Below are 14,492 nucleotides of genomic sequence, written 5' to 3'. Positions count from 1 at the left end.
CAGTGATAAACATCTGTGTGCAGATTTTTGTGTGAACATATATTTTCAACACCTTTGGGTAAGTACCAGGGAACACAATTGCTGGATTGTATGGTAAAAGTATGTTTAGTTTTGTAAGAAGCTACTAAACTGTCTTCTTAACTGGCTGTGCCATTTTGTATTCCCACTAACAATGTATCAGTGTTCCTATTGCTCCATATCCTCACCAGCATTTGGTATTCTCAGTCTTCTAGATTTTGGTCATTCTAATAGGTGTGTAGGGGTAGCTCATTCTTATTTTAATTTGTATTTCCCTGATCACATGTGATATGTATCATCTTTTCATATGTTTATTTGCCATCTGTATCCCTTCTTTTGGTGAGGTGTCTTTTATGGTCTTTGTCTCATTTTTAGTCAGGTTGTTTTCTTATTGTTGAGTTTAAGTGTTGTTGGTATATTGTATATAGCAGTCCATTATAAGATGTTTTTTGCAAATATTTTCTCACAGTCTGTTGCTTATCTTCTCTTTCTCTTGATATTGTCTTTCACAGAGCAGAGGTTTTTAATTTTCATGAAGTTTTGTTTATTAGTTATTTCTCTTACGCATCATGCTTTTGATGTTTTATCTAAAAAGTCATTGTCATAACCAAGGTCATGTATGTTTTCTCCAATGTTATCCTCTTTTAACATTTTGCTTTTCTTTTGCTTTTAACATTTAGGTCTGTGATCTATTTTGAGTTAATTTTTGTGAGGGAAGTATGTCTGTGTCTTGAGTCATTTTTGTCTCCATGTGGATATCCAGTTGTTCCAGCAGCATTTGTTGAAGAGACTATCTTTACTCCATTATATTGCTTTTGTTCCATTATCAAAGACGAGATGACTATATGTGTGGGATTTTGTTCCTGTGTTCTCTGTTGTGTTTCATTGATATATGTATATTCTTTTGCCATTACCACACTGTTTTGATTACCATGGCTTTATAGTAAGTCTTGAAGTCAGGTAGTATCAGTAATATTGTTTGTTCTTCTCCATTAATTTTGTGTTGGCTTTTCTGGCCTCTCCATACAAACTTTAGAAGATTGAGATTGCATGGTATCTATAGATCAAGTTGGAAAGGACTGACGTTTTGATAATATTGAATTCTCCTATCCATGAACATGGAATACCTCTCCATTTTTTTGTTGTTTTTTGACTTCATGTATCAGACTTCTGTAGTTTCCCCATATATATCTTGAACATATTTTATTAGATTTATACCTAACTACTTTACTTTTCCAGGTGCTAATGTAAATGGAATTGGTTTTAATTTCAATATCCACTTGTTCATTGCTGGTACATATGGAATTGATCGACTTTGTATATTAAGCTTGTATGTTGCTCCAGGATGTTTCCATCAACTTTTTCAAATTTTCTACATAGATGATCATGTCATCTTCAAACAAAGAGAGAATTATGTCTTCCTTCCCAGTCTGTATAATTTTTATTTCCATTTCTTATCTTATTACAATAGCTAGAACTTCCAGTATGATGTTGAAAAGGAGTGGTCAGAAGGGACATCGTTGCCTTGTACCTGACCTTAGTTAGAAAGCTTCAAGTTTATCACCATTAAGTATGATGTTAGTTGTAGGATTTTTGTAGATATTCTTTATCAAATTGAGGAAGTTTCCATCTATTAGCTTACTGAGATTTTTTTATCATAAGTGGGTGGTGGATTTTGTCAAATCCTTTTTTTATTTATTGATATAATCATGTGATTTTGTTTGTTTCAGCTTGTTGATGTGTTGCATTACATTAATTGATTTTTGAATGTTGAACCAACTTTGCATGCCTGAGATAAATCTCACTTGGTCTCGGCCTACAATTCTTTTTATACATTGTTGGATTCAATATGCTAATATTTTTCAAGGAGTTTTGTGTCAGTGTTCATGAGAGATATTGGTCTGTAATTTTCTTTTAACATGTTTGTCAGGTTTTGGTAATAAGGTAATGTTGGCCTCATAGAATGAGTTGTGAAGTAAGTATTTCCTCTGCTTCTATCCTCTGAAAAAGACTGTATAGAACTGATATAAATTCTTCCTTAAATATTTGGTAGAATTCACCAGTGTACACTTATGGGCCTGCTACTTCTACTTTCTGTCTTGGAAAATTATTTATCATTATTTCAATTTCTTTAGTAGATACAGGCCTATTCAGATTGACTATTTCTTCTTGTGTGAATTTTGGTGAATTGTATTCTTGAAGGAATTGGTCCATTTCATTTAGGTTATCAAAGTTGTGTTCATGGAGTTTTTCATAGTATTCCTTTATTATCCATTTAATGTCTATAGGATATGTAGTGATTTCCCTTTTTCATTTCTAATATTAGTTTTTGTGTTCTTTCTTCTTTGTTAACCTAGCTGCAGTATTATCAATTGTATTGACCTCTTCAAATAACATGTGTTTGGTTTCTTTAGATTTTCTATTTTGATTTCCTGTTTTCAATTTTACTGATTTCTACTCTAATTCTTATTTCTAATTTTTTAACTCTGCAGCATGACATTGTTTTTATTATATCAGTTGTAACTCTTCCATTCAGAAATTGGGGACAATCTTCTCATTAAGTTGTTATTCCCTCCTTTTCCCCCAGCTTACAGATAATTTGGGTGCTTTATAAACACTTAAGTTATATGTACATGAAAATTTTATAATAACTTGTACAAATTGTCTTTTTCTAAAAATTACCAAACATGCTATTCAAATATTTAATTTCTAGCTTACATGTGTATGACTTCTGAAAATAAAATAAGACTTTTACCATAATATTTTTGTGCTATAAAAAATTCTACATAGGGCTTCCCTGGTGGCACAGTAGTTAAGAGTCCACCTGCTAGTGCAGGGGACACGGGTTTGAGCCCTGGTCCAGAAGATCCCACATGCCACAGAGCAACTAAGCCCATGCGCTACAACTGCTGAGCTTGCACTGTAGAACCCATGAGCCACAACTACCAAGCCTGCATGTTGCAACTACTGAAGCTCGTGCACCTAGAGCCCATGCTCTGCTACCAGAGAAGCCACCACAATGAGAAGCCTGCTCACCGCAACAAAGAGTAGCCCCTGCTCACCACATCTAGAGAAAGCCCATGTGCAGCAACAAAAACCCAATGCAGCCAAAAATAAAATGAATTAATTAATTTTTTAAAAAGTAAAGCTTTTCTCTTTATAATAAGACAAAAACATTTTCATTAAAAAAATTCTACATACATGCATATGATCAAAATATAATACTTTTCTCATTTGGGAAATTCCTATGCACAGTAAGTAAAAAAAAAAAAAAAAAGTGTCCAAATATATCAATTTATCCACTATTAAGATTACTGGGTGTCACCTATTGTTGAATTTTTGCAAGTGCTAACTTTACAAATTCAAAATTATTATTAAAATCTGGGTTCCAAAAACTGAGTTTTGAGAATGCTTTTCTTGTTGGTATGTTTATACTGGCAAAATAAGATCATGAAAAGAATACACATGATATCGAAATTAGCATAAAATAGCCATATGCCACTTAAATATGTAAAACAGAATTATCATTTCTTACTTCAAATGCAGATTTCTGCCTCTCTTAAATTGTGTCAAAATCTCAAAGGAATGTCTAGGTAACTAGAGTATATAGAAAGAAACCGTACAGTCAACAATCTAATCAAAACTATGGCTTGATCATACTCCATAATGAGTGTAAGGCAAATGGTTTATTCAAAACATCCATTTACTTACTGGAAGTTGTCAAAGTCAAAAAGGCATTTTTTCTCTCCTTTTAAATAGAAAATGGGGTCTTTTACTTATAAGCTCAACTGCAGCAAAAGAACAAAGTGGGTTTAACATTTTACTTAAGATATTCAGGATTACCAGCTTTTAAAGAGATACAAATGGCTTGGAAACTGCTTTAACAAGTTTCTCTCATGCTAATAAAATTTTGATCTTCTTTAACAGGATCATAGCCAAAAATCCAAATTGTAAAACAATCCTCAGAAAAATTGGAACATAAAATGTTAGTTCAGTTTCGATATTATCAATATTTTCTTTATCATCTCAAATGTCATCAAATGGATTATGTGTATATCTCCAAGACCAAATGAATTGGTTTTATAGAATTTAACATGCTCAGGATGCTCATCATGTGCCTTCTAGCTTCATCTGCATTGTATTTTAAAATTATATCAGCTTTGTTATCTTGGTCATCTTGTAGACCAACCAATATGATGTCTGAGGTATTTATGCAAATTTTGTGCTCAATTTCCCTCTGAAGTGACATAAACTCTTTATGCCATCAAAATACATCACTTCTAATCATCCATTTCTCAACATTTTTATTATTTGAGCATATATTCTTGTTCATCCTCTTTGAACACCAGCTCTCTTTTTTCAGATTCATTCTCATTCTTACCCCTGCATCAGTTTTTACCTTCTTTATCTTTATTCTTGAATGTGGCAATAACTGCAGCCTCAAGGTATCTCTGACTCCTATTCAGGCAGCAGGGATTCTCCATCAGGCTCCAGGGACTACATTAGGACACAGCAGGTGGGGATAGCCAGGTCACCAAGCACTAGAGAGTCTCAAAACCCAGTTCTTCTGAGATCGGTTTGTGTCATTTTTTTTTCTTCTGCTTATATGGATTTGCTTTGCTATTTTTCCAGTTTTCTGAGGTGAAAATTTAGATCTTTCTTCTTTTCTAATATATGCACCAAGTGCTATAAATTTCCCTCTAAGTACTGCTTTCACTGCATCACACAAACTTTGGCAAGTTGTGTTTTCATTTTCATTTTGTTCAAAATAGTTTTTAGTTTCACTTGAGATTTCTTCTTTGATCCATATGTTATTTAGAAGTGTATTGTTAAATCTTCACATATTTGGGGATATTTCACTTATCTTTCTGTTACTGATTTCTAGTTTAATTCCATTGTGGTCTGAGAGCAGACATTGTAAGATTTCTATTCTTTAAGTTTGTTAAGGTATGCTTTATGGCCCAGAATGTAGTCTATCTTGGTAAATGTTCTATGTGAACTTGAAAAGAATATGTATTCTATTGTTGTTGGAAAAAGTAGTCTGTAGATGTCCATAATATTCAGTTGATTGATGGTGTTGTTGAGTTCACCTTACTGATTTTTTGCCTGCTGCATCTGTTCATTTCTGTAAAAAGGTGTTGAAGTTTCCAACTATGATAATGAATTCATGTATTTCTCCTTTCAGTTCTATTAGTGTTTGCCTTACTGAGTTTGATGCTCTGTTGCCTGGCACATACATGTTAAGAATTGTTATGTCTTCTTGGAGAATTGACTCCTTTATCATCATGTTATGCTCTTCTTTAACCCTGATAAATTTTCTTGCTTTGAAGTCTGCTTAGACTGAAATTAGTATAGGTACTCCTGTTTGCTTTTGATTAGTGTTATATGGTATGTTTTCCTCCATTCACTTACTTTTAATCTATCTGTGTCTGTATTTAAAGTTAGTTTCTTGTAGGCAACATACAATTGAGTCTTGCTTTTTTGCTCCACTCTGACAGTCTGTTTAATTGGCATATTTAGCCTATTGACTACAAAGTGATTATTGACATAGTTTGATTAATATTTACTATATTCCTTACTGTTTTCTATTTGTTGCCTTTGTTCTTTTTTTCTATTTTTGTTTTCCATGCTTTTCCTGCCTTTTGTGGTTTTAGTTAAGAATTTTACATGATTCCATTTCTGTCTTAGCTTTTATTTGTTATACTTCTGTTTTTTTTCTTTTTCTTTAAGCAGTTGCCCTGGAGTTCGCAATATACATACACAGGTCATCCAGATCCACTTCCAAATAACACTGCATCACATCGTAGGTAGTATAGCTTCTAATAACAAAATAATTCTAATTCATCCCTTTTGTGCTTTTTAAATTGCTGTCATTCATTTCACTTATCTGTAAGCATGCACAAACATATATAAATACATAAGATATATACATAAGCATACATTATCTATAAATTGTTGGTATTATTATTTTGAACAAACTGTTGGTTGTTAAATCAAGAATAAGAAAAATAGCAGATTTTACTTTACCTTCACTGACTACTTTTTCAATACTCTTCCTTACTTTATACAGATCTGAATTTCTGACCTATATTATTTTTCTTCTCTTAAGATCTTTTCTTTCCCAGCTTTACTGAGATATAATTTATATATAACACTGCATGAGATTAAGATGTACAATATGATGATTTGATATACATGGATAATGATTAGAAAATTATTACATAGACATGATTACCACAAAAGTTAGTTAACATATCCATCACATCTATCACTTCATAGAACTACTTTTTTTTTTTGGTGGTGAGAAATTTTAAGATTTACTCTCTTAGCAACTTTTAAGTATACAGTACAATATTGTTAAAACTACTCATCATGCTTTACGTTAGATCCTCAGAAGTTATTCATCTTATAATTGGAAGATGTACCCTTTGACAACTTTCACCTATTTCCCCAAACTTGCACACTTCCCTCCATCCCTGGCAACCAACAATCCACTCTGTTTCTATGTGGGGTTTTTTTTGTTGTTGTTTATATTCCACATAAGGGTGAGATTACACAACATTTGTCTTTCTCTGTATGACTTATTTCATGTAACATAATATCCTCAAGTTTCATTCATGTTGTCACAAATTACAGGATTTCTTTCTGAAGGTTTTACAGTTTCAGGTTTTATGTATGTCTTTAATCTATTTTGAGTTAATTTTTGTGAGATAGGAGTCCAGTTTTATTCTTTTACATGTTAATATTCAGTTTTTCCACTACCATTTGTTGAAGAGACATTTTCCTTTTGAACATGCTTGGTTTCCTTGTCAAGTAATAGTTGACCATATATGTGTGATCTTATTTCTGAGCTATCAGTTCTGTTTCATTGGTCTATGTGTCTGTTTTTATGACAGTATCATAGCTTTAAAGTGTAATTTGAAATCAGGAAGTATGACATCTGCAGCTTTGTTCTTTCTAAAGATTGCTTTGGCTATTTAAGGTCTTTTGTGGTTCCAAACTAATTTTAGGATTGTTTTTTCAGTTCTGTTTAAAATGCCATTGGAAATTTGATAGGGATTGTATTAAATCTATAGATGAGTTTGGGTAGTAGGTCCATGAGGTTTTAAAAAGATTAATTCTATGATCTATAACATGGGATATCTTTCCATTTATTTGTCTTATTCAATTTCTTTCATCAATGTCTTATAGTTTTCAAGGTACAGACCTTTCACCTCCTTGGTTAAATTTATTCCCAAGTATTTTGTTTTTTATTTTATTGTTAATGAGATTATTTAGTTCTTTTATAGATAATTTGTTGTTAATATATAAAAATGAAACTGATTTTCTTAAATTGAAGTGTAGTTGATTTACAATATTGTACTAGTTTCAGGTATAGAGCAAAGTGATTCAGATTCTTTTACTTTTTTTTTCAGAGTCTTTCCATTACAGGTTATTACATTGAATATTGTTCCATGTGCTATACAGTAAATCCTGGTTGTTTTTCTATTTTATATATAATAGTGTGTATCTGATAATCCCATATTCTTAATTTATCCATCCCCTGCATCCTGCTTTCTCCTTTGGTAACCATACATTTGTCTTCTATGTCTGTGAGTCTGTTTCTGTTTTGTAAATAAATTCCTTTTATCATTATATAGTGTCCTTCTCTGTCTTTATGGTCTTTGTCTTAAAGTCTATTTTGTCTGATATGAGTATTGCTACCCCCATTTTCTTGTCATTTTCATTTGCATGAAACATCTTTTTCCACCCCCCTCACTTTTAATCTATGTATCTCGCCTGAAAGTAAGTCTCTTGTAGCCAGAATATTGTAGGTTCTTGGGTTTTTTTTTTTAATCTAATTTTCCATTCCATGTCTTTTGATCAGAGCATTTAGTCCACTGACATTTAAAGTAATTATTGATAACTATTTATTGCCATTTTAAACCTTGTTTTCCAGTTGATTTTGTATTTCTTCTTTGTTCCTTTCTTCTTTTATGTTTTTCCTTTTGTAGGTTGATGGTTTTCTTTTGTAGTATGCTTCAGTTCCTTTCTTTTTGGTTTTTGTGATCCTTACTCTATGTTTTTGATTTGTAGTTACTCGGGTTTTCAAGTATGTTAACCCATAACTATACCTACTTGCTTTAGACCAATAGTCATATAAGTTCAAACATATTTTAAAAGATCTACTTTTTTTTAACTCTCCTCCGCTACATTTTGTGATTTTTGATGTCCTATTTTACATCTTTATATTTATCCTTTTGCTATTCATTGTAGTTATAATTGCCTTTACAAATGTTTTTGGTTGTTTTTTAATCTCTGTACTGGCTTAAGTGATCCTCAATCCTTTAATATATTTACCTTTCCTATTGTGTTTTCTCCCTTTCCTATTGATTCCTTTTTTCTATTTAGAGAATAACTTTCAATATTTCTTTCAGGTTAGGTTTAGTATTGCTGTATTCTTTTAGTTTTTGCTTTTCTGAGAAATTCTTAGTTTCTCCTTCTATTCTAAATAATTACCTTGCTGGGTTGATATCCTAGGTTTGTAGGTTTTTCCCTTTCAGGACTTTGACTATATCATGCCACTCCCTTATGACCTACAAAGTTCTTGTAGAGAAATCAGCTGATTGCCTTATGAGGGTTCCCTCATAACTGACTCTTTGTTTTTTCTCTTGCTGCCTTTAGAATGCTCTGTTTAACTTTTGCCATTTTAATTATGATATGTCTTGGTGTGGGTCTGTTTGGGTTCATCTTGTTTGGGGCCCTCTGTGCTTTCTATAACTGGGTATCTGTCCTTCTTTAGGTTTGGGAAGTTTTCAACCATAATTTCTTCAAATACATTTTCAATTCTCTTTCTCTTTCTTCTCCTTCTGAAACACCTATTATGCATAGGTTGGCATGCTTTATATTATTCCATAGATCTCATGTTGCTTTCTTTTTTTTTTTTTTTTTCGTTTGTCTTTCTGTCTGATGTTCTGACTGGGTGACTTCCATTATTCTATCTTCCAGATCACTTACTTGCTGTTCTGCATTATTTAGTCTGCTATTCATTTCCTTTAGCTGGTTGGTTTTTATCTCAGCAATTGAGTTGTCTAATTTTGATTGGTTCCTCTTTATAGTTTCCTCTTAGAGTGATCTGTATTTCTATTGATAATCTTTCTTAATTCCTTTAGCATTTTTATTACCTCCTTTTCTTTTCTTTTCTTTTTTTTTTTTTTTTTTTGCGGTATGCAGGCCTCTCACTGTTGTGGCCTCTCCTGTTGTGGAGCACAGGCTCCAGACGTGCAGGCTCAGTGGCCATGGCTCACTGGCCCAGCTGCTCCACGGCATGTGGGATCTTCCCAGACTGGGGCATGAACCCGTGTCCCCTGCATCGGCAGGCGGACTCTCAACCACTGCGACACCAGGGAAGCCCTATTACCTCCTTTTTGAACTCTGACTCTGGTAGATTGGAGAGGTCTGTTTCATTATTCTTTTGGGGGATTTCTCTTGTTCTTTAAATTGAGAGTATTTCCTCTTCTTCATTTTGCTTACATTTCTCTGTCTCTATGAATTTAGGAGACAGTTATCTACTGTAGTCTTGTAGGGCTGTTTTTATGTGGGAGTATCCCTGTGTTGACTGTGTGAGTCCATTATTTTTGGTGTGAGAGATGTTTTTGGTACAGATGCTTGCCATGTCTTTCCTCAGAGTATGCTGGCCACTGATTGTCCCCTTGATTGTGAGTGTGTTTGGTGTTATGGTGACCATAGCCTGCACTGGATGTTGAGCAGGTCCTCATCTTTGCTCTTTGGCTATCACAGCCTTGTTGCAGGGTAGGTTCTGCTCCCCAGTTGTGAGGTAGGCAGGACTGGAGCATTTACACTGGGAAAGGAGCTGCTTTGTATTCCTCCCCAGGACTGTCCACCAGGAATACGAGTCTGTGATGCTGCTCACCACCTGCTGTGTGTGCCAACAGTCTGCTGATGCTAGACCGGCCGCGGGACCTGTCCCTGCTGAGGAAGAGCTGATAATTGGCTCTGATGTCAGCCCTGCCTCCAGCCTGTGCATGGTCACAAAGCCTGCCCCTGCTAGAGCTGCACCCTGCCATGAGCATGCTGACAGCCAGGGGTGTTATGGCAGACCCACACCCCACCCTGTGTGCACTGATGATGGGTCTTCTATGGTGGACCTGTGCCCCATCTTGCACACTTTAACAGTGGTGGCCCAGACCACACTCCAGGTCCTTTGGGCTGTCGCTAAGCAGCTAAACTGTGTCCTCTCCCAGAGTCTGTGTGCTGAAACCCAAGTTTCAGCACCTGGCCACTGCAGGTACTAGCAGGCACATGTTATAGGCTGGGAAATGTGTTGGTATGGTAGCTCTTGGTACCAGTCTCTGCCCTGATTGTTAGCAAGCCAGCACCTGTACATTTCTCTCGAGCAAAATCCAGGCCACTTCAGCTCCCTCTCTGCCTTGGTGGACCTCCTGGTCAGCAAAGGGGGTTCCCAGGGTGAGGGAATCTTTCCTCTTTCACAGCTCCCTCCCAGGGGTGCAGGTCCCACCCCAATTCCTTAGGTGGGGATCTTTCTTTGGTTGTATATCTTTTGCCAGCTTTCAGTTAGTTTTCTGTGAGAATTATTTTCACATGTAGAAGTATTTTTGATGTGTTTGCTGAGGGAAGTGAGCTCCATGTCCTTCTATTCTGTCATCTTGATCTCTGCCCCCAGTACAACAGATTTTTTGTATGTTGATTTTTATTTCTGCAATTTTACTCAATGTGTTTAATAGTTTTAAGTTTTTGTTGGAATCTTTAGGATATTTTATATATAAATTCTTATTATCTGCAAAAAGAGACAATTTTACTTCTTCCATTTCAATTTTGGTGCCTTTTATTTACTAATATATCTATTTATTTTTTACTTACTTATTATTTATTTTGACTTGTTGCTCTGGCTAGGGCTGCCAGTACTGTTAAATAGGATTAGTGAGAGTGGGCACACCCTTGTCCCTGATTTTAGGAGAACAGTTTTCATCTTTTTACCATTGAGTATAATGTTGACAGTGGGCTTGTTATAAATGGCCTGTATTATGTTGAGGTACAGTCTTTCTGTACTCAATTTATTGAGAATTTTTTCATGAAAGAGTCTTGTCAAATGCTTTTTCTGCATCCATTGAGATAATAATATGATTTTATCTTTCATTCTTTTAATGTGATGTATCATATTGATTATGCATTTTGAACATTTGTAAATTCCAGTGATTAATCCCACTTGATTATGGTATATGATTCTTTTAGGGTCCTATCGAACTGAGTTCAGTAGTATTCTGTAGGGGGGTTTTTGATTAGTGATCCTTACTCATTATTTGCCTATTCAGATTTTTTATTTCTTCATGATTCAGTCTTGGTAAACTGTATATGTCTAGGGATATATCCATTTCTTCTACATTGTTCTGAAAGAACTTCTTTTTATGTTACTTGTAAGTCAGGTCTGCTGGCAACAAATTCCCTCAGTGTTTATTTGTAAGAAAATATTTCTCCTTTACGTTTGATGCAAAATTTTGTAATGTGCACAATTCCAGTTTGGTGAAGTATTTTTCTCTGAACAGTTTAAATATTTCACTCTACTTTCTTCCTGCCTGCATGGTTTCTGAGGAGATATTGGATGTAATTATTATCTTGTTCCTTTATATGTAAGGTGTTTTATTCCTCTGGCTTCTCTCAGGACTATATCTTTGATTTTCTGTAGTTTGGAATAATATGCTTTGGTGTAGATTATTTATTTATTTGCATTTATCCTGCTTGGCATTCTGTGTTTCTTGAGTCTGTAATTTGGGGTCTGACATTGATTTAGGGTAAATTCTCAGTCATTATTTCAAATATTTCTTCCATTTCTTTCCCTCTTTCTTCCCTTTCTGGTCTTATCATTATGCATGTGTTGCACCTTTTGCAGAGACCCTTGGATATGCTGTCCTGTTTTTCTTTTTTTTTTTTTTAATCTTTGTTTTCTTTGCTTTCCAGTGATTCTATTGATATATCTCTAGCTCAAAGATTCTTTTCCTCAGCTGCACTACTAAAAAAGCCCATCAAGCATCTTCATTTCTGTTTCAGTATTTTTTTAATCTTTAGCATTTCTTTCTGGTTCTTTCTTAGGATTTCCATCTCTCTGCTTTTATTGCCCATCTGTTTTTGCATGCTGTCTAATTTATCCATCAGAACACTTAGCATATTAATCATAGTTGTTTTAAATTTCTGGTCTTATAATTCCAACATTCCTGCTATGTCCGGTTCTGATACTTGCTCTCTCTATTAAAATTGAGGTTTTTGCACTTTGGTGTGCCTTTTAACTTTTGTCTTGATAACCAGACATGGTGTGCTGAGTAAAAAGAACTGCTGTAACTAGGCCTTTAGAAATGTGGTGGTGAGATGTAAAGGGAGGGAGACCAATCTATAGACCTAACATTAGGTTTCAGTCTTTTAGTGAACCTATGCCTGTGGACTGTGAACTTCAAAAGAGTTTTTCAGTGTTTTTTTTCTTCCCTCCTCGGATGGGATAGGTTGGTAGAGTAGGTTTGAGCTGGGTGTTTCCCTTCCTCAGTAGAGTGAAGCTCTAATGATACCCCAACAAGTTAGGCACTGGTTAACTAGTTTTCCCTGAGGGAAGAACTGTTAAGAAGCACAGAGTGCTCTGGGGTATTTAAAATGGCTCCTTTTTCCCTTTCCCTGCCTGAAGCAGTTTTTTTTTTTTTTTCTGATATATACTATGGAAACTTGATCAGTTTCCTGGTGGTAAGTTTTACAATATCATGGGGGCCATCTATGAGTAGGTTCCCCTGGTAATTTTAACTCTCAGACTTGTTAACACTGAGACTCCAGCAATTCAACAATTACATTTATTTTTGTAAACATCTTTATTGGAGTATAATTGCTTTACAATAGTGTGTTAGTTTCTGCTTTATAACGAAGTGAATCATTTTATGGTTCCTTACTCCTGCGTTGCTGGTTCCCTGATGTTTCTGCTTCTGTGTCTCTGCTCCTCGCGTAAGCTGAGACTCCTTTTATTCATCTGTCTGTCTCTCCAATATTTGGGACATCAGTTTTCCTGTGTTCCACTCTCTTACGGATCCAAGGAGAGTTGTCGATTTTTTAGTCTGTTCAGCATTTTACTTATTGGTAGGATGGAGTGACAGCAGAAGCTCCTTACATGTGGAGCTGAAAATCCTAATTACCTGGATTGTTTTTTTACGTTTCTGATGCTGTCTTTTGAAGCATGAATGATTTTTAATTTTGATAAAGCCCAATTTACCTATTTTTTTCTTTTGTTGCTTAAGCTTTTGGTGTCATGTCTAAGAAACTGTTGCCTGACTCAAGATAATTGAGATTCAGTCTGGTGTTTTCTTCTATGAGTTTTATAATTTTAGCTCTTACATTTAAGTCTATAATCCATTTTAAATTAAGTTTTGTACATGCTATGGCATTGGTACACAACTTTATTATTTTGTAAGAGGCTGCTCCAGAACAATTTTTTTTTGAATTTATAGTTATTTTCGCACATTTTCTTTAGGTTCTTACATGAGACAAACATACTTCCTTAGAAATAATCTTTTTATTCTGTTCCACAAACAAAAAGAAATTTTTAAAAATTGGGATGGGGAATCAAGTTTTGTCTTAGGTACTACATTAATCATATTATATCATCTGACTCTATTGAACAGTGGATGTGTTCTGCTTTTTCTTAAAATAAGTGCTATAAGAGCTGAAATATAGTTTGGGTTCTGTGGCATACTTTATTTATAAGTCAGTTAAACTTTAGTTAGATGTAGGCACAGGCTATCCCTGTGGAATTTGGCATGAAGCCACAACTACCAATAAGAATTATTTTTTCCCACTTGTCTACTCTGTACATACATTTTATCAAGGCCCTTGTAAGAGTGGGTATGTATGGATAGTCAAAGGCAGGATTTAGGCATTTTTGGATTCTATAGCCCATAAGACATCTTTTTTCATCTAATTTCAGTTGTCGTGCCTATATGAAAAAAATATTTTAATAGAGATAAAGCAAGTATATATTAAAGGACTGTTACCAAAATATGAAGTACAATTATAGAAATAAACAATAAAGTAGATTACAATAGGCAGTACTTGTATATACAAATTGTAGGCTAAGAAAAAGGAAATATAGGTGTAAACAAGCTATGATAAGTATATTCCTCCAGAACACTCTGGTTGGTTCTCCATTTTGGGTACGATATAAACTACTATGCAAATGTAATGTGGAATTTGAGAAAACATAGTCCTTTTGAGGAAAAACAGACCTACTTTTGATTTTCTTATGTATTTTGTATAATAAACTTTTATCAAATATATGGTTTGCGAATATTTTCTCCCATTCCACAGTTGCCCTTTATTTTGTTGTTTCCTTTCCTGTACAGAAGCTTTTTAGTTTGATATAGTCTCACTTTTCTGTTTTTGCCTTTGTTGCCTGTGCTTTTCATGTCATATCCAAGAAATCACTGCTA

The 14,492-nt window shown here is 34.4% G+C and overlaps 1 pseudogene; it reads right to left on the bottom strand.

Annotated features, from left to right (window-relative positions):
- Window positions 1-3,912: 3,912 nt before the first annotated feature.
- On the bottom strand, window positions 3,913-4,502 carry LOC101288320 (eukaryotic translation initiation factor 1A, X-chromosomal-like; annotated as a pseudogene).
- Window positions 4,503-14,492: the final 9,990 nt, after the last annotated feature.

The sequence above is a fragment of the Orcinus orca genome, chromosome 5 (genome assembly GCF_937001465.1).
Source record: "Orcinus orca chromosome 5, mOrcOrc1.1, whole genome shotgun sequence".
In the NCBI taxonomy this organism is placed as follows: domain Eukaryota; kingdom Metazoa; phylum Chordata; class Mammalia; order Artiodactyla; family Delphinidae; genus Orcinus; species Orcinus orca.
The sequence above is the reverse complement of the archived record's forward strand: the minus strand, read 5'-3'. Positions and strand labels throughout refer to the sequence as shown.